Source organism: Bos indicus x Bos taurus, chromosome 2, assembly GCF_003369695.1.
Source record: "Bos indicus x Bos taurus breed Angus x Brahman F1 hybrid chromosome 2, Bos_hybrid_MaternalHap_v2.0, whole genome shotgun sequence".
Taxonomy (NCBI): domain Eukaryota; kingdom Metazoa; phylum Chordata; class Mammalia; order Artiodactyla; family Bovidae; genus Bos; species Bos indicus x Bos taurus.
The window spans coordinates 125,443,718-125,464,771 of NC_040077.1; the positions used below are offsets into that span (position 1 = coordinate 125,443,718).

Here is a 21,054-nt window from a genome sequence, read left to right on the forward strand (position 1 = left end):
AGAGCTCAGGAAGCATGGGGGGCTGATGGGGTTGGCCAGGGCCTCTGCCCTCTGCCCACTTGGCCACTTTCTAGGGAGGTTACACGGAGCAGGAGTTTTCACCCCTAACCCACTGCCTCTACTCCCGCTTTCATTCCTTTATTCTCCTCTCCTAGACATTGTAGTCTCTCCACTACAAGTCCCCTGCAAGTTCCCTGAGCGCCATCTCCCATCTCACTGCTTCGTCATCCAGCACCAGGGCTTGGCTTTCTTTTTGTGAAAGCCATACACTTCCACACTCCAAGCCTCTATCCACTCAGACTCCTCCGTAGCGGGGCACTCAATGTGCCCGCCAGGTCTTGCTCTGCCTGCGGAACCCTTAATTAATTATCTGTTGCAGCCCCAGGACCTGGGTCAGTGCTTGAAACATCCTGGGTACTTGGTGTCTCTTGCATGAATGATTTCAAACCATCAAAAGGTCTCTAGCAATATTCAGGGTGATCCTGCAAAAGGAACATTTGATCACCTCACATCCCAGTTAAAACCCTTCCGTGCCTCCCCAGCACCCTTAGAATCCAGTCCAATTCTCCATCCCCCACCTCTTTCCATTTGCCGGATCGCATCAAAGGATTTCCTTTTTCCCCCAACACGCCATCTTTCTCTTGCCTCTGGGCCTTTGTACTTACAAGAAATTCCCCCCTGCCGGCCACACCCTTCCCCAGCTCTTCACCTGGCTGACTCCCTCTGGCCAATTACCTTGTCCGATTACCCAACTAGCAGAGCAACGTGTATTCAGGACACCAACAAAGCAGGGACACTAAAAACATTTTAAAAAAATGATTTGATGTTTGATAATTTAAAAAACATTTAAATAGTATTCATGGCAAACATCTGAAGTTTATTGGAGTTCCTTACTCTTATAGTTACCTTCGTTTTTTATGTTGAATTTACATATGGGCTGGATGGTGGTAGGTTGACATAATCTGGCTCTGATCTTTCCTTTTTTTATTTTTAAAAATATTTATTGGAAACTTACATTACCATATGTAAAATAGATAGCCAAGGGGGAATTTGCTGTATGGCTAAGAAACTCAAACTGGGGCTCTGTAACAACCTAGAGGGGGGATGGGGAGGGAGATGGGAGGGAAGTTCAAAAGGGAGGGGATATATGTATACCTATGGCTGATTCAGGTTGAACTTTGACAGAAAACAACAAAATTCTGTAAAGCGATTATCCTTCAATAAAAAAATAAATTTAAAAAGTTATTTATTTGGTTGTGTTGGGTCTTGGTTGTGGCACATAGGATCTTCTATCTTCTTTGCGGCATGCGGAATTTTAGTTGTGGCATGTGAATTCTTAGTTGTGGCTTCTGGGATTAAATTCCCTGACCAGGGATCAAACCCGAGCTCCCTGCATTGGGAGTACCAAGTCTCAGCCACTGGATCGCCAAGGAAGTCCTTGGCCCTGACCTTTAAATCTCAGCCTAGATATCAACTGGCTTCCCAGGTAGTCGTAGTGACAGAAAACCCACGTGCCAGTGCAGGAGACATAAGAGACACAGGTTTGATCCCTGTTTGGGAAGATCCCCTGGAGGAGGGCATGGCAACCCACTCCAGTACTGCTTGGAGAATCCCATGGACAGATGAGCCTGATGGGCTACAGTCCACAGGGTCACAAAGAGTCGGACACCATTGACGTGACTTAGCACAGGCATCAACTACTCCTCCAGGAAGCCTTCACTGACCCCTTGACAGGTTTAGGTTTCTTTTTTGGTAGTCCCAAAGCCTCTCTGGATTCTTCTTTAATACTGCTGTTTTTGCTTTACTTATTGCTTTCTATTCCCTGATTCTAAGTCTGTAAACTCCCTGGGGGCATTTCTTTCCACCTCTGTATCTGCGGTGCCCAGAAGACCTAGCATAGAACTTACCCCAGCATGTTAGTATCTAGCCTTTATAGATTCAATCTCCTTTGCAGGGTTTGCACTATACATCATATTCTATGTCTCTCTATTTTTTTTTTTTTTATGTCTCTATATTATAACTTTGTTTGAGGAACTCCTATCCACCCTTCAAGACCCCACTCAAATGATTCCTCTTCTGGTAAGCCTGCCCCAATCCTCCAGTTAAGTTCTATGCTTCTGTGGGCTCCCAGCTCCTGCTGCAATTGGTGTTCCTCTCTTTTTTTCAAATAATGTATTTTTTTAATACTTTACTTTTCTTTTTGCTGTTAGAGAGTTTTATTTATATTTTTAAAAATATTTATTTACATATTTATTCGGCTTCACCAGGTCTTAGTTGTGGCACTTGGCCTCTTTCAGATCTTTAGTTGTGGTCTGTGGGATCCAGTTCCCTGACCAGGGATAGAACCCAGGCCCTGTGTTGGGAGCTCAAAGTCTTAGCCACTGGACTACCAGGGAAGTCCTATGTATGTGTAGCTTTTATGTATGTGTTTTTCTCCCTCACTAGATTGGGAGTCACTCTAGGGCAGAGACTGGGTGGATGGATCCCTGGATTGCCAGGTCTGTCTGGCAAGAGCCATCAGCAGTAGAGGCTCATTAAATGAATAGACTAGAAGGCGTTACAAAGGAGAGAAACTTAAGGCAGGATTTTGAAGGTGGGAGGGAAAGAAAAGAATAACATGTACTTACCGAGGGCATAGAGTCGGTACAGATAACAGCAAATAAAACCACCACCACTGAGAGCACCGGAGTGCAAAGGGTAAGAACAGAGCTAAGCTCTGCCTCTCGTGGGCTGTGTGGCCTTGCGCAGATTATAGAACCTCTCTGTGCCTCAGTGTCCTCATCTGTAAAATGAGAGATAGTAATGTTGCAGGAAGAGGGACTCCTTCCAGGGCCCAAAACTGGGCTCTCGTTTAACTCTCAGAAATGACTTGTCCAAGGAGACACATATGCTGACAAAGCGAGAGATTTTATTGGGAAAGGGCACCCGGGTGGAGAGCAGTAAGGTAAGGGAAGCCAGGACAACTGCTCTGCCATGTGGCTCTCAGTCTCGGGTTTTATGGTGATGGGATTAGTTTCCGGGTTGTCTTTAGGCAATCATTCTGAGTCAGAGTCCTTCCTGGTGGTACACGCCTTGTTCAGCCAAATGGATGCCAGAGAGAAGGATTCTGGGAGGTGGTCAGACATGTGGTGTCTCCTTTTGACCTTTCCTGAACTCTTCCGGTTGGTTGGTGGTGGCTTATTAGGTCTGTGTTCCTTACCAGGACCTCCTGTCATAAAACAACTCATGCAAATGGTTACTATGGTGCCTGGCCAGGGTGGACGTTTCAGTCAGTGTGCTTCCCCTAACAGTAATGGGATCCACCTCACCAGGAATCAAATAGACTAATATTTGCCAGGTGCTGAGAGCTGTGCCAGGCACACGTGGGCACTGGGTGTGTTGCCATCACTGTTACCAACTCCATTGCTGAGCGCTTTGGTTGTGCTGGGCACTTTCACCTGGCTTCCCTGTTTAGTCCTCACAGCGGCCTGAGAAGGGATTGTTGTCTCCTTTTACCAAGAAATGAGGTGTAAGCAGGCCAAACAGCTTGTGGAGGCCACTCCCTGGGTAAGCGGCAGGAATGGGACTTGAACTCAAGGCTTTCTGGCCTGCCCGCCCACCCGTGTTCCTTGACTGTGTGGCACCTGCCTGCAGGAGGAGGGGGGAGGCAGAGAAGATGGCACAGTGGGAAGGCAGGGAGGCTTTGCCGAGCTGGGGCCTCGGGAGCAGAGCGGCAGGCATTTTTCTAGAGCTTTCATTTCCGTCTGCCTCTTCTGAGCAGGTGAAAAACCCCACAGAGGGCCCTTCACTTGAGTCCTCCCCCTCCTCCTCCCCCTCCCAGCGCTGTCTCATCCCCCATGCTGGGAGGGGGGGAGGTCAGGCTTGCCGTGTGGGGGTTGCAGGCAAGGGGAGTGAGGTGGTGGGGGAGCATCATTCCAGATCCTTCCCTTCCAGCACCGCCCCCCCTTCCCCTCCCCCCACCTTCCCCCATCAAAGTCGCTCCGGGGAGGAGAGAGCATTCCAGGTGGAAGGAATGGCAAATGCAAAGGCTGTGGATTCAGGATGTGGAGGCGGGGAAAGCCTGCAAGCTTGGCTGGAACCGAGGTTCGGGGGCCCCCTGGGATTGCTCAGTGGAGAAGAACTTGTTTGACGAGAGGGAGGGAGGGCGGGAGACAGACAGAGATGCAGTGGACCCAGCCTGAGCTAAGGATGCCACAGGCAGGGCAGTGGCTTGGAGACCATTCTGCCTCTGAGCACAGTCCTCTCCACCCTCTCGCCCTCAGGCAGGGGTTGTGTGGAGGGGTCAGGGTGATTCTCCGTGGTCCCTCTGCTCTGAATCCCTGTGCTCTGGCAGTTCTGTACCAGGCACGGGTTCATGGCGTTTGGTGCCTTCTTTCACTGTGCTTGCCCTCCCTCCAGCCCTACAAGATCAGTACGATTCACTCCATTTTATAGATGAGAAAACTGAGGTTAAGACTGCCCCAAGGTCACACAGGCGTAAGAGGCAGATCTGGGACTCGAATCCAGGACTGTTTCCAGAGATGGCAATCTGCCTGCTATGCACTATACTGGCTGTGACTGCTTTTCTGGAGTGCTCACCATCCCCATAGCAACAAGGAGAGGAAGCCTTGTGCTGAAGAGTACTTTATAGTTCATACAGGACTTGTTTTTTCTGCTCCTCACAACAGCCCTGGAGGCGGAGCTATTATCATCCCTATTTCATAGACAAGGAAACTGAGGCTCAAAGACAGGGTGTGACTTGGCTAGGACAGAACCATTAAGTGGCACAGTTGGGACTCAAATCCAGTTCTGGTGACTCGATGTGTCTTCCTGCTTCCCCTTGCAGAGGGAGAAGTTAGGTTCCCTGATCTTATCAGCCTCCGAGGACAGGGAACAGGCAGGGGTTATTTTTTAGAACTGGTGGGAAAGGAACAGGGTTTGGTCTTCAGAACCTGGGACTAACTCTTTCATCATTCCAGGTGAGAACTCCTTGGGTACTAGAGAGAGGGCTTGCCTCTCAAAAGCACCAAGCCCTCTCAAATTCCAAGGTTGGGTTTAAATTGCAGTCATATTGTTTCTTTTTTAAAATTAATTTATTTAATTGGAGGCTAATTACAATATTGTAGTGGTTTTTGCCATATATTGACATGAATCAGTCGTGGGTGTACCTGTGTCCCCTATCCTGAACCCCGCTCCCACCTCCCTCTCCCAAAACAGCAATACAGTCATACTGTTTCTTGACTGTTTGGCCTTGGGTAAGTCACTTGACCTCTCTGTGCTTCCTTTATCTCATTTGGAAAATGATAACAGGACCTAAATTACAGGCCTGCTGTAAGAATGTATGAGTAAAGCACTTACCCCATGGCTGACACATAGCAAATGCTCAATGTTAGTGCTTATTATTAGTAACAGTAATGGTTTTTGTTTTTTTTTTTTGGCAGCACCATGTGGCTTGTGGATCTTAGGTCCCCAACCAGGGATCGAACCCATGCCCTTGGCAGTACCTTGACTGTCAGGTAAGTCCCAAGATTAGTATTAAGATGCATAGCACCTCCCCTTCTGAAAGTAACCTATCTCCATTGCCTGAAAGGAGAAACGAAGTCTCCTGTTGCCAGACAACCTTCAAGCAAAGCACCAGAATCTTACCTAGTACAGACAGTAACTCCTGACATCAATAATAATATTATTAAGGCGAACATTCAACAACTGCAGCTATGTGCCAATCACTATGCTAATTACTACACATTTTAAATATTTATTTACGGCTGCCTCAGGTCTTAGTTGCAGCATGCAGGATCTATTGTTGTGATGTGAAGGTGCCAGAGCATGTGGGCTCTGTAGTTGTGCCTGAGTTGCCCCACAGCATGTGGCATCTTGGTTCCCTGACCAGGGATTGAACCCATGTCCTCTGAAATGGCAGGTGAATTCTTAACCACTGGACCACCAGGGAAGTCCCCGCATTTGAGATAAATAAAGCTGTGATAATCCTCACATCTCTGAGAATCAGGAGCAATTATCATCCTCATTTTACAGACAAGGAAACCACCGAGGTTCAGAGAGGTGGAGTCACCTGCCCAAGGTCACACTGCCAGGAAATGGTACAGATGTGATTTGAACACAGGCTTGCCTGGCTCCAAAGTCTTTTATGACAATTAAGGTCAGATGACAACTTGCCTGGTGCCTAGGTGCTTGCATCAGCTCTCTCCCAATATCAGTATTAATCAGTTAATACTAATTGCTAATTAGTATTAGCATGATTTATCTACTGGATATGCTGCCTTAGGCTCACCTCCCTCCATGCTGTGAAGGCTAAACATCATTTGTGAAGTGCCTTCTATTGCCAGAGTGTTTTATACACATTTCTACACTGAATCCTCACTCCCTCACCTTAAGCCCTTCTACCACTATCCCCACTGACTGGAAGAGGAGCTGAGGTACAGAGAGGTGTGGTGACTGCTTAAGGTCACATGGTTCAAGGTGAGATGGCAGAGCCAAGATTCAAGCCCGGGAGGTTGATGTCAACACTCAGGCACTACCAGAAAAGAACAGAGACCCTTGGAGAATGGCCTCACTTTCAAAGCCAGTTGCCTTACCCTGTAACACCTTATTTGTTTAGGCCCACAGCAAGAGTTCTGTCCCCAATGCTGCAATTCACACGCATGGGCCTGGGCCTAGATACTTTCAGCACGCTTTCTCTTGGCCTCCAACACTTCTTCCAACCATCTGCGGCTTAGTTAATCCCCATTCATCGACTCACCTCTTCAGGAAGCTTCCTGAGACCCCATCTCAATTCCTGACATTCACTCTCATAAACACATTGTACTTTGCCTCCTTATTCCTTATCATAAGTTTTGATTTGTCTGATCATTTAACAACTTGCTTCCTCATCAAACTGTAAGCCCCATGAAGGTATGAGTCTGGTTTGCTTACCACTGTAGCTACGCCGCTGGCAGGCTGCCCTACACATGGTTGATGTGTAATCATTTTTTTACTGAATGGATGAATCCATGAATGAATAAATAGCTATCAGGCACTTTACACACATGACTCATTAATTCCACAAGTAACTTATTGAATCCTCACAACTGCTATGTTGTCCCCATTTTAGAGAAGACCTGGGTGAGGCTGAGAGTTAGTTACAAAGTAGTGGAGCTTGGATTCAATCTTAGGTTGCTCCTGCTGCTGAGTCACTTCAGTCGTGTTCGACTCCGTGCAACCCCACAGACGGCAGCCCACCAGGCTCTGCCGTCCCTGGGATTCTCCAGGCAAGAACACTGGAGTGGGTTGCCATCTCCTACTCCAATGCATGAAAGTGAAAAGTGAAAGTGAAGTCGCTCAGTCCTATCCAACTCTTAGCGACACCATGGCCTGCAGCCTACCAGGCTCCTCCGTCCTTGGGATTTTCCAGGCAAGAGTACTGGAGTGGGGTGCCATTGCCTTCTCCTAATCTTAGGTTAGTCTGCCCTAAAGTCATTGACCTCTGCATAGCACCTGCTGCCTCCCAGCACCCAGTGGCCACAGTCAGGATTTAAATAGTCATCGGTCGTCAGACCACATGGCCCAATTTGAGCCTGGAGGTCACTGACTCAGCGGGCACTGGGGCCTTATGGGCACCACCCACTTGGTGGTTTCTGTCCTTCTAATGTCTTAGGCTGCTCCCCCCTCACACTCCCTTTTTGGCTTCCTTCCTTTCCAGAGAGGGAAAAGGACTAGGAATTATAGCCAAGGCAGTCGTTCCGAGAAAAACAATCCTGCGGTGAAAAGAGCCCTGTTCGGAGAGCAGAGAGACCTGGACCTAAGTCCTGGAATGGAGACTGCCCCTCTTGGAGCTTCTGTGTCCTTACTCAGGATTCTACCTGGGTTTTTGACCCACCTGTCATCTTTTACCCACCTCCTGATTCCTAGGCCCCCAGAAACAGTTCGGGTACATCCCTTGGCTTATTTTTCCCAGGAACCTCGGAGCTTGGGAGTGGCTTATTTTTCCCAGGAACCTCGGAGCTGGGGAGTGGTCACCTAAGTCTATGGTGACCAGAGACATGAGGGATTGGCTGAGGGCACCCTCAAGAATCTCCCTGGAATGCTAACAAGTTGGGGGAGAGGTCTTTCTCAGGGGACACCAGACCTGGAAGGGAGAAATACAGAAATGGAAGCCAAAATATACAGGTTTGAGTCCCAGGGTCATTTCAAATTCCCTGGGCGACTCATGGCCAGGCGTTAAGTCATGGCGTTTTTAGTTTTATCTTTTGCAAAATAAGGACAGTATCTGCCTTTAAGAGTTGCTCTAGAGAACTAACTGAGGTACAATGTGAATCCGGCCTGCAACCTTTTATGATGAGCAAGACGCGCATATACCCACTCAAGCATGAATCCTTAACAAACACTACAGGACAAGAGGCAGACGTGACTGCTCCTACTTTGCAGGACAGACTGAGACCCAGGTAAGTTTAGAGAGTTGCCTGAGGTCGCAGAGTGCGGTGGCGGCTGAACCAGGGTCCAACTCACCTGACCCTGGCCTTTCACACCCAGCACCCAATCCCAGGACCCCGGGCCTCACCCCAGAAGGACCCTCGGCGGCAGGCGAGAGCCTGTGACTCACTCTCCCCACCCTACTTTCGGCCGGCCTAAGACCGGCCGGGAAGGAACAAAACTATCAGTAACTTTAGGGGTGTCCACAGAAACTTTATAGGTTTGGCCCATTCATTCTACCAAAGATCCTGGTTATTTGAACTCTAACAAGAAGAATTCGCCTCTCGATACACTTTGTACGAGTTTTTAGGTGGGATTTTCCTACTTTGAATATAAGAGTTGGTTTAGTTTCAAAGCCACCCCCACTTCACTTGGTTTGCCCCTTGCTGTTTACTCCGATTGCGGAAGTAGCTCGGGTGGAGCTCCCGGGACAGTACCCTTGAGTACGTCGTTTGCGTAGCTTTTAACTGACATTGCACTCAGGCCAATGGAAAGCCCGGAAGTCCCAGGCGGGTGGGGCAGAGAGCCAATCAGGGCTGTTGGCGGGGTGTGGCTGCGTCCCAGGGCGGGGAATCGCGTAATGGCGGACGCGGGCCGGGCGAGCGCGGCTGGGGGCGTATCGCGCTGAGGCGGGGGGGGGGCGGGGGGTCCGGCTGTGTGGCAACCCGAGAGGTGGCCGGAGAGAGCAGACCCTGTGCGGAGAAGGGCGGCTGGCCAGCCCTTCTGACGCTAAGGGAGACCGCGCGAGACCAGGTGAGCAACAAGTCCCCGCGGGCGGGCCCAGCCGTGAGGCGCCGGGCCCGGTCGGGTCGCCTCTCCCGAGCCGCTCAGGGTTCCGGAGGAGTGGGTGCCGCGCCTCCAGCCACATACCGACTGAGAGCCGGTGAGCGGTCAGCGCGGGGTGATGTCTCACAGTACACTCCCCTCCCCAGAGAGGAGGTATCCCGGAGATCCCCTCGGAGGCTTGGAAGGGCCCGCGAGGCTGCGAAAGTACCCCAACCTGATTTATCTGTGCTTTCAACTCGCTGTGTGACCTTGGGCAAGTCACTTCCCTTTCTGGGCCTCGTTTTACCCAGTTGTAAAACGAAGGCTTTGCGGGCAGACGTTGTCAGAGATCTTCTCTCGGCGGAGCCTCAGTTTCCATTTCTCGGCCATGAAGGCATTAAAGCGCTCTTTGAGACTTCCGGCCTCAGTTGCAGAGTGGCGGAGAGGAATGTGTGTGTACGTGAGTGTAGGTGTGTGTCCAGGATGGTCTGCAAAGTAATAAGGAAAGTTGGCTAAAGGGGCCCATCGAGGAAGACTCTGGATGGACCCCAGACTATAATGGGATGGGGTCTGGTTGTCTTGGTCTTCCAGGACCCTAGAGTCTCTGAGATGGGGAAGTTTTGTACAGTTCTTCATAGAATCGGAGAAGAGGAAGGGATCCTTGGAGCCTCTTGGGGCTGTGATTGAAATTTAGGCCCCAAAGAACTCGCTTTTCTTTTGGGTGGTTTAGAAGGAACATTTATGGTGCTCCTACTGTATGTCAAACAGGTTCTTGTTTAATTTTTACAGCCACACTTGAGAATTTATAGGTAAACTAAGTTTCAGAGGACTTAAGTAACTTGCCCAAGGTCACACAGTAAGGTTCAGAGCTTACCAACATTAGGGTGTTTCCTTTGAGAATCACTGGTCTAGGGGCAATTGACTGTCTACTTAAAGGAAGTTTGCTTTGTCATGGATGGGGGAGGGGTTGGGTCCCAGACACTTGAATTGACTTCTGACAAGGAGACAGGCTGGGTCTTAATCTCTGGTTGGTTAATCATAAGTGCATCCCCTTTGTTCAGTTTTGTGAGTTGGAAAGGACCGTTAGCGAATTGTAAAAGTCACTCGGAAGTGTGTCAGGATCTCAAGAGAACTCAGTTTGAATCCTGATTGCATGGCCAGTAGAAGTTCACTAACTATTGGTGCATAGACTTGACTCTTGGTTTGGAATGGTGCCAGCCTAGTAACTTTTTCTCTTCCCTAAGAAGGCCAAGCTTTCTTGGGATGGAAGGAATTTCCCATTTGTTAGTGCAAATTTCTTTGGATTCTTGGGGTGAAAGTTTCAATAGCCCGCTTCTTGATTAAGTGAAATACTCCTTTCTTTTTGCTTCCTGTTATTTGACTTCTAGATTAGTGAAGATTGTGGACCTAGAGTGGGTACTACAAATAAATTGCAACCCTTAATTTTTCCAAGTCTCAGAGCTTTTGGTTAATCAAAATGGTAGGTCGGCAGTGTGCATTGTTCTCATATGTCAACCGTAGGGAAGAAAATTGGAAGAGGAAGTTGCTGAGAAGGAGGGCGTTTCTTAGCATTGGAGCCAATATGTATTTCTTTGTTTGAAATTCTAAAACCAGAAAAGCTGCAACTGAAGGAGGAAGCAAGGAAAGAACTGTGAAACTCTTCTTCCCATTGAAATGTTTTTAAGGACTGTTCCTGTTGTTGTCCCCTGTCCAAGGCTCTGCTTTCACAGAAAAAGTCACTTGTAATATGTTCTACGTTCAGAGATTATGTTCTAGAATGAAAGAATTTTAAATCTTAAACCTTCTGAGATAATTTTTAAAAAGTCAGAACTGAATATGTTATTTGTCAGTGAATAATTGTTTTTCTCAACATAATTACCAATTGTCATCTTTGGGATTCTTTTTTTAAAACTGTCATTTAAATTAGTGGATTTCAGCCTGAGAGGACTTGATCTAGATATTGGATGATGCAAATGTCCCCATCAATTGAAAAACAAAAAATGGTGTGTTTTTTGACATTTGTTAAGTCTTTATAATGCTTTATTTTGCAGGATTGCATAGGTGTGAATAGTTAAGACATTAAATTTATTATCTATTGCATGTAAAGATTTGCATTTACTCTTAATATCAGTTATATTTTCTGTAAAAGATTTAGTCTTAATTATATATAGTTTATCAGTCTGCAGTACTGTGGGCGGGGGGAGGTTCTTGGGACTAGTTGTGCTTCTGAATTTAGAATTTTGGAAAAGAAATGTACATATATTGTAAGTTATGTAACATCCCTGAGAGGTGTGGGGCAGCGCCTTGTAATCGAACACAATTCTATTTCTGCAGTAAAATGTCAGAATGTTCACACCAACTGGGATAAATAAATGTTATGAATAGCCTCATGTCATTTCATTTATAGTCGTTTCATGTTAGGATTTGCCACCAAATGAATAATGAAAACTTGTTTTTTATAGCCTTTTGGATTTTGGAAATAAGGAATTGTGGAATTTTATGGATATAATTTATATGATGAACAATTACAAGGACAAATATTGTCAACCAAGCAAATTTTAAAGTCATAGGTCCTAAAAACAGTATTACATAGAAGACACTTTTTTCTTTCATATGATATTCTTATTTTAATATACATCAATATGCATTTTTCCTCAAGTACAAAATTTTACCTTTTAATACCATTATTGGTCTCTATCTTAGATGTTTGAATGACATCCCTGCCCTCTATTTTTTTTTCCTGCCCTCTTTTTTTAAAAAGTAATTTATAGGTCTTGTGATCAATTTTTATGTAGCAATTAAGAGAATTGTATCTTTTCCCATATAATTCAGAGAAAGACTAATCAGGTGAGGATCTGTAGAATCATGTTTGCAGAATTTAAAGTTTGAAGGTGGTCTTTAGTATGAGGTTATTGCTGCTGGATGAGATTTAGATCAAAATTTTTACGTTTTTAACTTTTCAAGCTTCTTCAATTTGTACATCAAGGAGTTTACTAAAATATATTGGATTTAGATAGTTTTGATTTATATTTTTACTTTTTTAAAAATTTCAATTATTTACCATGTGAAAAACTGAAGTTTACCAGCCTTATGAATTTGGGTGATTTCTTTAAACGGCCAAGGACCTCTAGGAGCGCATTTACAAAAATTCAGTCTGCTCTTTACTATTCTTGAACAATTCAACTAGGAGTGAGGTAGACTGGTATTGTTAGAGGTTAAATAATTATTTTTCCTATTTAAAAGAAGGCCTTCGACAGCATGAATTTGAGAGATTCTGGGCTTCAGGACAAACTGCCACCTGATTTGAGGGCCTCAATTCATTCTCCTAATTGGAGTGTCTTCATAGTTTCTGAGACTGGCACTTTGACTGTCTGGGAGATAGAAAGGGTGTGGAACAGTGTATCAGTGTAACTGTGTATTAGGTGTAGTTGGTGTTTGATTGGACTAGGGAATAGAAGTAGTTCTTATCCAGACTACCTCAGTTTCTTCTGTTTGGTAAGGATTGATAATATTGCAAAAGGGTTACAAATTAGTGAACAAACATACTATTACAATTTACTCTGTTATGACTGTGGTTAAGCTCTTCAAGACAAGCACTGTGTATTACACTTCTTGTATATTCTGTAAAGCCTAAAGGCCAAGGCATCACACTTTTGTTGCATCAGAATTTACCATCAAAAAGGAAATTATATCTGAGAATTCTGATGTCAGTAAACAACCAGGGTTGACAACCATTGAGGTAAGCACCTGGAAGGTGTTCAGTAAATACATGTTGATTAATTTGATATTGGACTTCCCTGGTGGCTCAGACAGTAAAGTGTCTTTCTACAATGTGGGAGACCTGGGTTCGATACCTGAGTCGGGAAGATCCCCTGGAGAAGGAAATGGCAGCCCACTCCAGTGCTATTGCCTGGAAAATCCCATGGACGGAAGAGCCTGGTAGGCTGCAGTCCATGGAGTCACAAAGAGTCGGACACGACTGAGCAACTCCATGTTGGTTCTGGCATGAATTGGGTAGGGTGGAAGAGGATTTTTTCATAAAGTTAAATAGCTTTCCAAGATACCAGCACACATCCAACAGTTGGCAGATCTGGACGCATAGTCAGTTCATTGCAGGTTACTCTGCCAGCATCGTCATCCTGATTTTGTGATCTAGGCAAGATTAGATACAGTCTTGTCGACAGGCAACTGGAAGTTCTACTAAATCTGTAGATAGTGGCCTTACTGACTACTGTGATAGGTTGGTGACAATTGCTAAATGAAAGAATTGTTGGGATTTGGGTTGTGGAGGTGGGCTGCTGGGTACCGGCAATGCCAAGGGAAAAAGTGGAAAGTTGTAATTTGTGTCTCCAAAACATAACAGAATGCGTGGAACATAATTGGTATTCCACAGTTTTTTTTGAATGGCTTTTTGTCTAGAAAGAGACATTGTAAGCTGTGAAGTAAGATGCTTCCTACTCATCCTTCAGAACTGAGCTAAGATGTCTTCTAAGATGTGAATCATTCCTAGGAAAAGTTGAGTGACTCCCTTGTTTGTCTTCTCCTTCATTAAAGCATTTATCGGATATTGTCAAATCAGATAACAGACAAATTATAAAACTCTTTGCTTTACCTGGCGATGAGCTTCTTATGGGCTGGGCTCTGTTGTTCATTTCTGTATGACCGATTGTGAAACACACAATAAAGCCTTTTTTTTTTGCCATGCGACGTGTAATGTCGGATCTTGGTTCCCCCGCCAGGGATCTAATCCACATCACCTGTGGTGGAAGTGAAGCGTCTTAACCACTGGACCTCCAGGAAGTCTCAATAAAGGCTTGATAGATGCTGCTGCTGCTGCTGCTGCTAAGTCGCTTCAGTCGTGTCCGACTCTGTGCGACCCCATAGACGGCAGCCCACAAGGCTCCCCTGTCCCTGGGATTCTCCAGGCAAGAACACTGGAGTGGGTTACCATTTCCTTCTCCAACGCGTGAAAGTGAAAAGTGAAGTGAAGTCGCTCAGTTGCGTCGGACCCTCAGCAACCCCATCTATGGGATTTTCCAGGCAAGAGTACTGGAGTGGGGTGCCATTGCCTTCTCCGTGATAGATGCTAGTAATGTTTAATTTAGGCCTCTGTCTTCTGTTTCATTCTTGTAGGCTTCTCTTTTTCCAATTTATGGTCTTTCCTTTTCAGTTCATTCCAACAAACATTTATTGAGAGGTAGGTCTTTATTGAGCCTTGGGTTCAGGTTTCTCATCCTTAGTGCTATTGACATTTTGGGTTGAATAATATGCTGTATAGTGGTAGACTGTTGTGGGAATTGTAGTATCTTTAGCGGTATCCCTGGTCTTTACCCACTACCTATTAATGGTAACTACACCTCTGTCCCTTCTCAGCTGTGCCAACCAGAAGTGTTTCCAGATATTGTCAAATGTCTTTTGGGGGGAAAATTGCCCTCTGTTGAAAACTCTGTCAAGGATAGGGTCATACAGCGGAAATGAATGTAGGTGTCCTCACATATGCACTGTCCTTCCATTCCTCTTTTCTGGTTATATAGTCTCTTGTCTCTGACTTTTGGATAAGAAAGAAAAATGAGGGAAATCAGGAGGTGACAAACTTAAAATAGCACCATCATTTTTATTCTGCTCAAATTTTATTTTATTTGGTTTAAATTTATTAGAGCAGTACAGTTGAATTATTTATGCAGATTTTGTGAATTCAGTTTCTGCCACTGATTAGGTAAAGAACTACTAGAATATTACTACTTTGAATAAAAGACTCAGCTTTTCTCAGAAAAGCTGTTTTAACACTTAGAGAATAACCAGCATTGGTCTTATAGAGAACTTGCCAGGACTTGTCAGGATTCTTCTCAGCTAATTTTTGAGCTTCTTGGCTAAGATACCTCTTTTAATGTTTCTACATAGATACTTCATAACTCTAAACATGTTTAGCTAATGAGCATGTTTTTCTGAGCTCAGTATTTTTTTGTGGTAGGTGGATTGGTCAAGGCAGTGATCCTCTTGGTTCCTTTGGACGCTCATAAAATGATGACAAGTTAGCAGTAGCACTGGGGACTTGAGTCCTTTGGCCAGCCCTCTACAGGATAGCATAACCATTCATGTCTTAGTCACCATTAAAGTGAAGTGAATGAGGGTTTTTTTTCCCCTGTTCCATTTAAAGTTATGAATAGTACTCTAGAGAATTCAAATGTATAGTTATGAATGGTATCTCAGAATAGTTACCATTTATGCAAATGAAACACACTTCTTAACTTAGAAACCAAACAGAATTGAATTAGAAAAGAGAAGAATAGAAACAAGAATTGTTGAATGCTTACAGAAGAAATAACATTCAGATATAGAATTACCGCAGAAAAATTTGGTTGTCTTCATGATTTCTATACACTAATAAAGACAAACAGTTTGAGATTGATGGGAGAGGCTATTAGACTTTGCCTATGATATTATTTTTCAAGCTGCTTTTCTTTTTGGGTAAATATGGGAAAGCCTGAGACATACTCTCAGTTATAAGATGAATTCTGAATTCTAGTTGAACAGAATTAAGTTTCTTATTTTTAGAATGTAGAAGCCCTTTTTGGAAGAAGCAGTGGTTTAACTCTGTTCCAATTTGAGTAAATATGTGTATGTATGTGCACAGATACACATTTACACACACTTATGTTATGACTTACGGAGACATTTAAACTTTGTAATTGACATAGTAAAGTAGTGAGCAACTCTTTTACTCTCACATATTTAGAATTGAGACCTTTTCCTCCTGTGATTATGCCATTGTTCTGGCAAGTACTCAGTCTAGCAAGCTTTCTCTCAAGTCGTATCTTGAGTAATTGTTTTTAACTGTGTAGAAGGAGGTCTTAGATCATGTCCATGATGTTCCTTTCCCTTCACAATGGAGAACTATAAGTAAATTTCCCTTTGTAGAATACTGATAGTCTTTAAAGAATAGTGTTCCTGATAACAAAGCCATTTGTGGTATTATGAGAAATATAAGATCCACTTTGCCCCCATTTTACCTTTAAAGTTCTTTGAACATTCATAGGGTGATAGTTTGCAAAGCACAGTCTCTGACTTTGATACATGTTACAGTCAGTTCCCAGCATTGAGATAAATTATGTTAGCTACATTTTATACCCATAAATGGGCTTCCCCATGGCTCAGTGGTAAAGAATCCGCCTGCCAATTCAGGAGACACAGGAGACGGGGGTTCGATTCCTGGGTCAGAAAGATCCCCTGGAGGAGGAAATGGCAATCCGTTCCAGTATTCTTGACAGGAAAATCCCATGGACAAACGAGCCTGGTGGGCTACAGCCCTTGGGGTAGCAGAGAGTCAGATGTGACTGAGCATACATACAGATAAGCAGCCTCAGAGAGGTTAAGTAACTTCCTTAAAGTCATTCAACTAATAAATAACAGATTTGAGATTGAACCCTGTCTTTTGAGATTGAACCCTGTCTTTTTTTTAAAAATGAGATTTCTTTAAAGGTAAAATTTACATATAGTGGAATACATAGAAATACAAGTATGTAATTATTGATAGATGAGTTTTGACACATGTAAATACGTGGATGGCTAACACCCAGTCAAGAGATAGAATGTCTCCATAACCCTCCTCAGTTCCTTGCTGTCTTATAGGCAGCCACTGTTGTGATTTCTATCCTTGCATATTAATTTTTCCTGTTCTTGGCTCATGCAGTATGTACTCTTGTGTCTGAATTCTACTGTTCAAAATAGTTTTTGATGTCCGTGTTAGTGTGTATATCAGTGTGAATCTTTTTTTTTTTTTTTTCATTTTTTCAGTGTGAATCTTAAGTCTTGTGGTGTATGTATAGAGTTCTTTCCAACAAACTGTAACTCCTTATTTGCTAATTCTTATATCCATTTTTTTGGCTTTGGTATTTGCATGTAATTTACTTCATTTTTCTAATATATTAGATTTATTTGTTTTTAAAATGTCTTTGGAATTACAAAAGTAATACATGCTCATTGCAACAAATTATAGAATTAGAAGTGAGTAAAGAGTGAAAGTTTCCTCAGATTTATTTTTATTTCTTCATTTTTCCAGTTATGAAAATAATATGAGCTCTTTTTTGTTTTTAAAGCCAAATTAAAAAAATATGAAACAGAGAATGAGTTACCCGTAATCCCATTGGGCTTCCCTGATAGCTCAGTTGGTAAAGAATCCTCCTGCAGTGCAGGAGATCCCAGTTTGATTCCTGGGTTATTCTTGGGCTTCCCTGTGGCTCATATGGTAAAGAATCTGCGTGCAATGTGGGAGACCTAGGTTCCATCCCTGGGTTGGGAAGATCCCATGGAGAAGGGAAAGGCTACCCGCTCATGGACTGTATAGTCCACAGGGTCAACAGGAGTTGGACACACTGAGCGACTTTCACTTTCACATAATCCCACTAGTTAGCATTTTGATATATTTTCCTCTTTTTCTGCAGTTTGTTTACCATATCTGAGACCACAGTTTAGGGATTTTTAGGCTTCCCTTCTTTTATTAGGTTTGTTACATCCTCATTAATCAGTTATTATTTCAGTGTTTGTGCTTGTGGTCACCCTAAATCTGAGTATCTAACTGGTGGTGACCTTGGCTGGGCTGGACTCATCAAGCAGCCTTTTTGAATACTTACTGTATACTCCTTAATCACTCATCTCATTCTTGCATACCCAGCATCCAACATTTCTTGCAGAGTAGGAGGCAGTTAGTTGTGGTTATGAGTATAGATTCCAGAGTCAGCCCATCTGGTTTCAAATGTAGGCTCCTCCATGTATTAGCTTTGTGTGTAGCCTTGGGCATTGACTCGCTTAGGTTCAGTTTTCTCATCTGTAAGAGAGGGACCTGTCTAGTTAAATTAAGACAATGAATGGCGTATTTGGTTGGATATATCATCTCGTCCAGAATTCTGCTGCTAATGGTAAAGGGGTGAAAGTGTCAGCCTCAAAGTTTAAGGCTCTGTTCTAAAGTTTGTAATTTTTCTTAGGAAGAAGGTTCTTATGGAAAAGCTGCCTATGAATTTTTCTAGACTATCTTTGATTGTTTTTTCCCTTACATTCTGTACTCATCATCTGAGTAATGAGTTTTATTACTTTATGTATTGGATTGGGTAGTAAACTATTACTTTTTATTAGTCCTAATAAAAGTAGTAAATGTAGACTGTATACTAGGTAGTGTGCATATCTCCATCCTCATGGCAGCCCTTCAAATTAGATATTTAAAGATGAGAAAATCGAGGCTCAAAGTATCATGCCCACTGTCACACAGCTAAGCCTACTGGGATTAAAGCTCAATTCCTTCCTGCCTTCATTTTTTTCCCCTTCTTCCCTTTCCCCCTTCCCTTCCCTTTTTTGACATAAAACTTCTGTCTGTCTTATTCTAAAACCTGGGCTTAAAATTAAAAAAATATATACTTTATTTTTGTTTGTTTATTTACGCTTCTAACTGGATTGTAACTTTTAAGATTTGATGTAGTCTACCATTTCACACCCTCTTCGTTTCATACTAATGTGTCCTTTATATATCTATATTAAAAATATATATATATACTTACATAAGCTCCTCTGTCCTTTGGCCTTTTTGGGTATCTTTTTAGGCCTTCTCTATTTTACCTTTTTGTGTTATGGTGACCACAACTGCACATTCTATTCTAATACAGATACACTTTGCTTGGTACAAGGGCAGGATGATGTGTTCCCTGTTTCCAAAGCTTTGGTAATAATGACCAGCATTTTGTTGCCTTTTTGTAGCTGTATTCAGCATAAATCCAGGCATGACCTTATTTTTGTCTACATGGATGCTATTTTCCACCTTTCTTAACACACGACTTTGTATCATCGTAACTCTAGCTACTACTTTAGAGTCGTATGCAAGCTGAGAAGATTCACTAGACAGTTTTTTTTCTAGATAATTTCTAAAAATGTTATTTCTGATAGGTTTCAGCATTAATCACTGGGGGATCCCCTTGTTTATAGGTCTGCCTTGAGAAGAAGGTAAATACTATATCAGAACACTCTTTATTTCTGTTTCTAAATGAATTCTCCAGAGAAAAAAAATAAGTCTTAAATAGTATTTATTTACTGTTTTCACTAGCCTTTGGAGGAATTTAAAAAAATTTTCATTCTATTCATGTTACATCACGTATCCTTTCACTTCAGACATGCATATGTGTTACCTGAAGCTTTGCAAACAATAGGTTCTCTGTAGGACCTTAATGTATTAAATGTTCGACAATAATACCCAGTATTGGGTTACTAGTTTAACATTCAACAAAAAATTATTGAATATCTGTTATGTGCCAGGCATGAAGAACACAGCTCAGTGATTGTAAGAGGCAAGGTCTCTGCTCTCATGCAGTTTAAGGAGGCTCGGGTAGGCAATAAGTAAACACATAAATCAAGATTAAATTAATCACATAGACAAATAAATCAAGATAGCCTGGAGAAATATCAGCAACTTCAGATATGCAGATGATATCACTCTAATGGCAGAGAGTGAAGAGGAACTAAAGAGTGTTCTGTTGAGGGTGAAAGAGGAGAGTGAAAACGCTGACTTGAAACTCACCATTCAAAAAAGTAGATGATGGCTCAGGTCCCATCACTTCATGGCAAATAGATGGGGAAAAAGTGGAAATAGTGACAGATTTTATTTTCTTGGGCTCCAAAATCACTGAGGACAGTGACTGAAGCCATGAATTAAAAGACGCTTACTCCTTATAAGAAAAGTTATGACAAACATAGACAGCATATTAAAAAGCAGAGACATCACTTTGCCAACAAAGGTTGTCTAGTCAAAGCTCTGGTTTTCCCAGTGGTCGTGTGCAGATGTCAGAGGTGGACCATAAAGGCGACCGAGTGAGGAAGAATCAGTGCTTTGAACTGTGGTGTGGAGGAGACTTGAGAGTCCCTCGGACGGCAGGGAGATCCAACCAGGCAACCCTAAAGGAGATCAGCCCTGAACATTCACTGGAAGGACTGATGCTGAAGCTGAAACTCCAGTACAGTGGCCACCTGGTGCGAAGAACTGACTTACTGGAAAAGACCCTGATGCTGGGAAAGATTGAAGGCAGGAGAAGTGAGTGACAGTGGATGCGATGGTTGGATGATGCCATGGACTCAATGGACAGGAGTTTGAGCAAACTCTGGGAGATAGTGAAGGACAGGGAAGCCTGGTGTGCTGTAGTCCGTGGGGTCGCAAAGAATTGGACACAACTTAGTGACTGAACAACAAAAACAAACTCATAAAATATTGAAAGATTGTGATATGTTAGTAAGAGAATAAAATAAGGTGTTATAACAGAAATAATGGAGGAACTTAGAGATGGTTGGGCTTCCCTGGTGGCTCAGTTGGTAAAGAATCTGCCTGCAATGTGGGAGACCTGGGTTCGATCCCTGGATTGTGAAGAATCCCTGGAGGAAAGCACGGCAACCCACTCCAGTATTCTTGTGTGGAGAATCCCCATGGACAGAGGAGCCCGGTAATCTATGGTCCCTGGGGTCACAAAGAGTCAGACATGACTGAGTGTCTAAGCACAGCACAGAGATGGTCAGAAAAGGCTTCTGTGAGACGGTGACAAACCAAAACTGAAGAGTGAAAATGAATGAACCAAATGAAGAGGTGAGGAAAAGACAGTTCCGAGGTAGAAGGAGAAGGAACGAAGGGCAAAGGTATTTCAAAGCTTAGTAGGCTTGCTAAGTTTTATTTTTAAGTAAAATGGGAAGTCTTGATGAGATTTTATTTTTTTAATTCAGATGCTTGAACAGTTTTTTTTAAAAACTGTTGTTTTTCTTTCTTTTTGGCCCCACTGTGTGGCTTGCGAGCGAGATCTTAGTTCCCCAGGTAGGGATTGA

The 21,054-nt window shown here is 43.5% G+C and overlaps 1 protein-coding gene across 1 annotated transcript in view; it reads left to right on the top strand.

Moving 5' to 3' along the window:
• Nucleotides 1-8,996: 8,996 nt before the first annotated feature.
• Nucleotides 8,997-21,054, top strand: part of WASF2 (WAS protein family member 2) — a 71,015-nt gene continuing 58,957 nt past the window's right edge. Inside the window, exon 1 of the mRNA XM_027519204.1 lies at nt 8,997-9,198. The gene's annotated coding sequence lies outside the window, so the exon portion shown is untranslated. The remainder of the gene's footprint in view (nt 9,199-21,054) is intronic.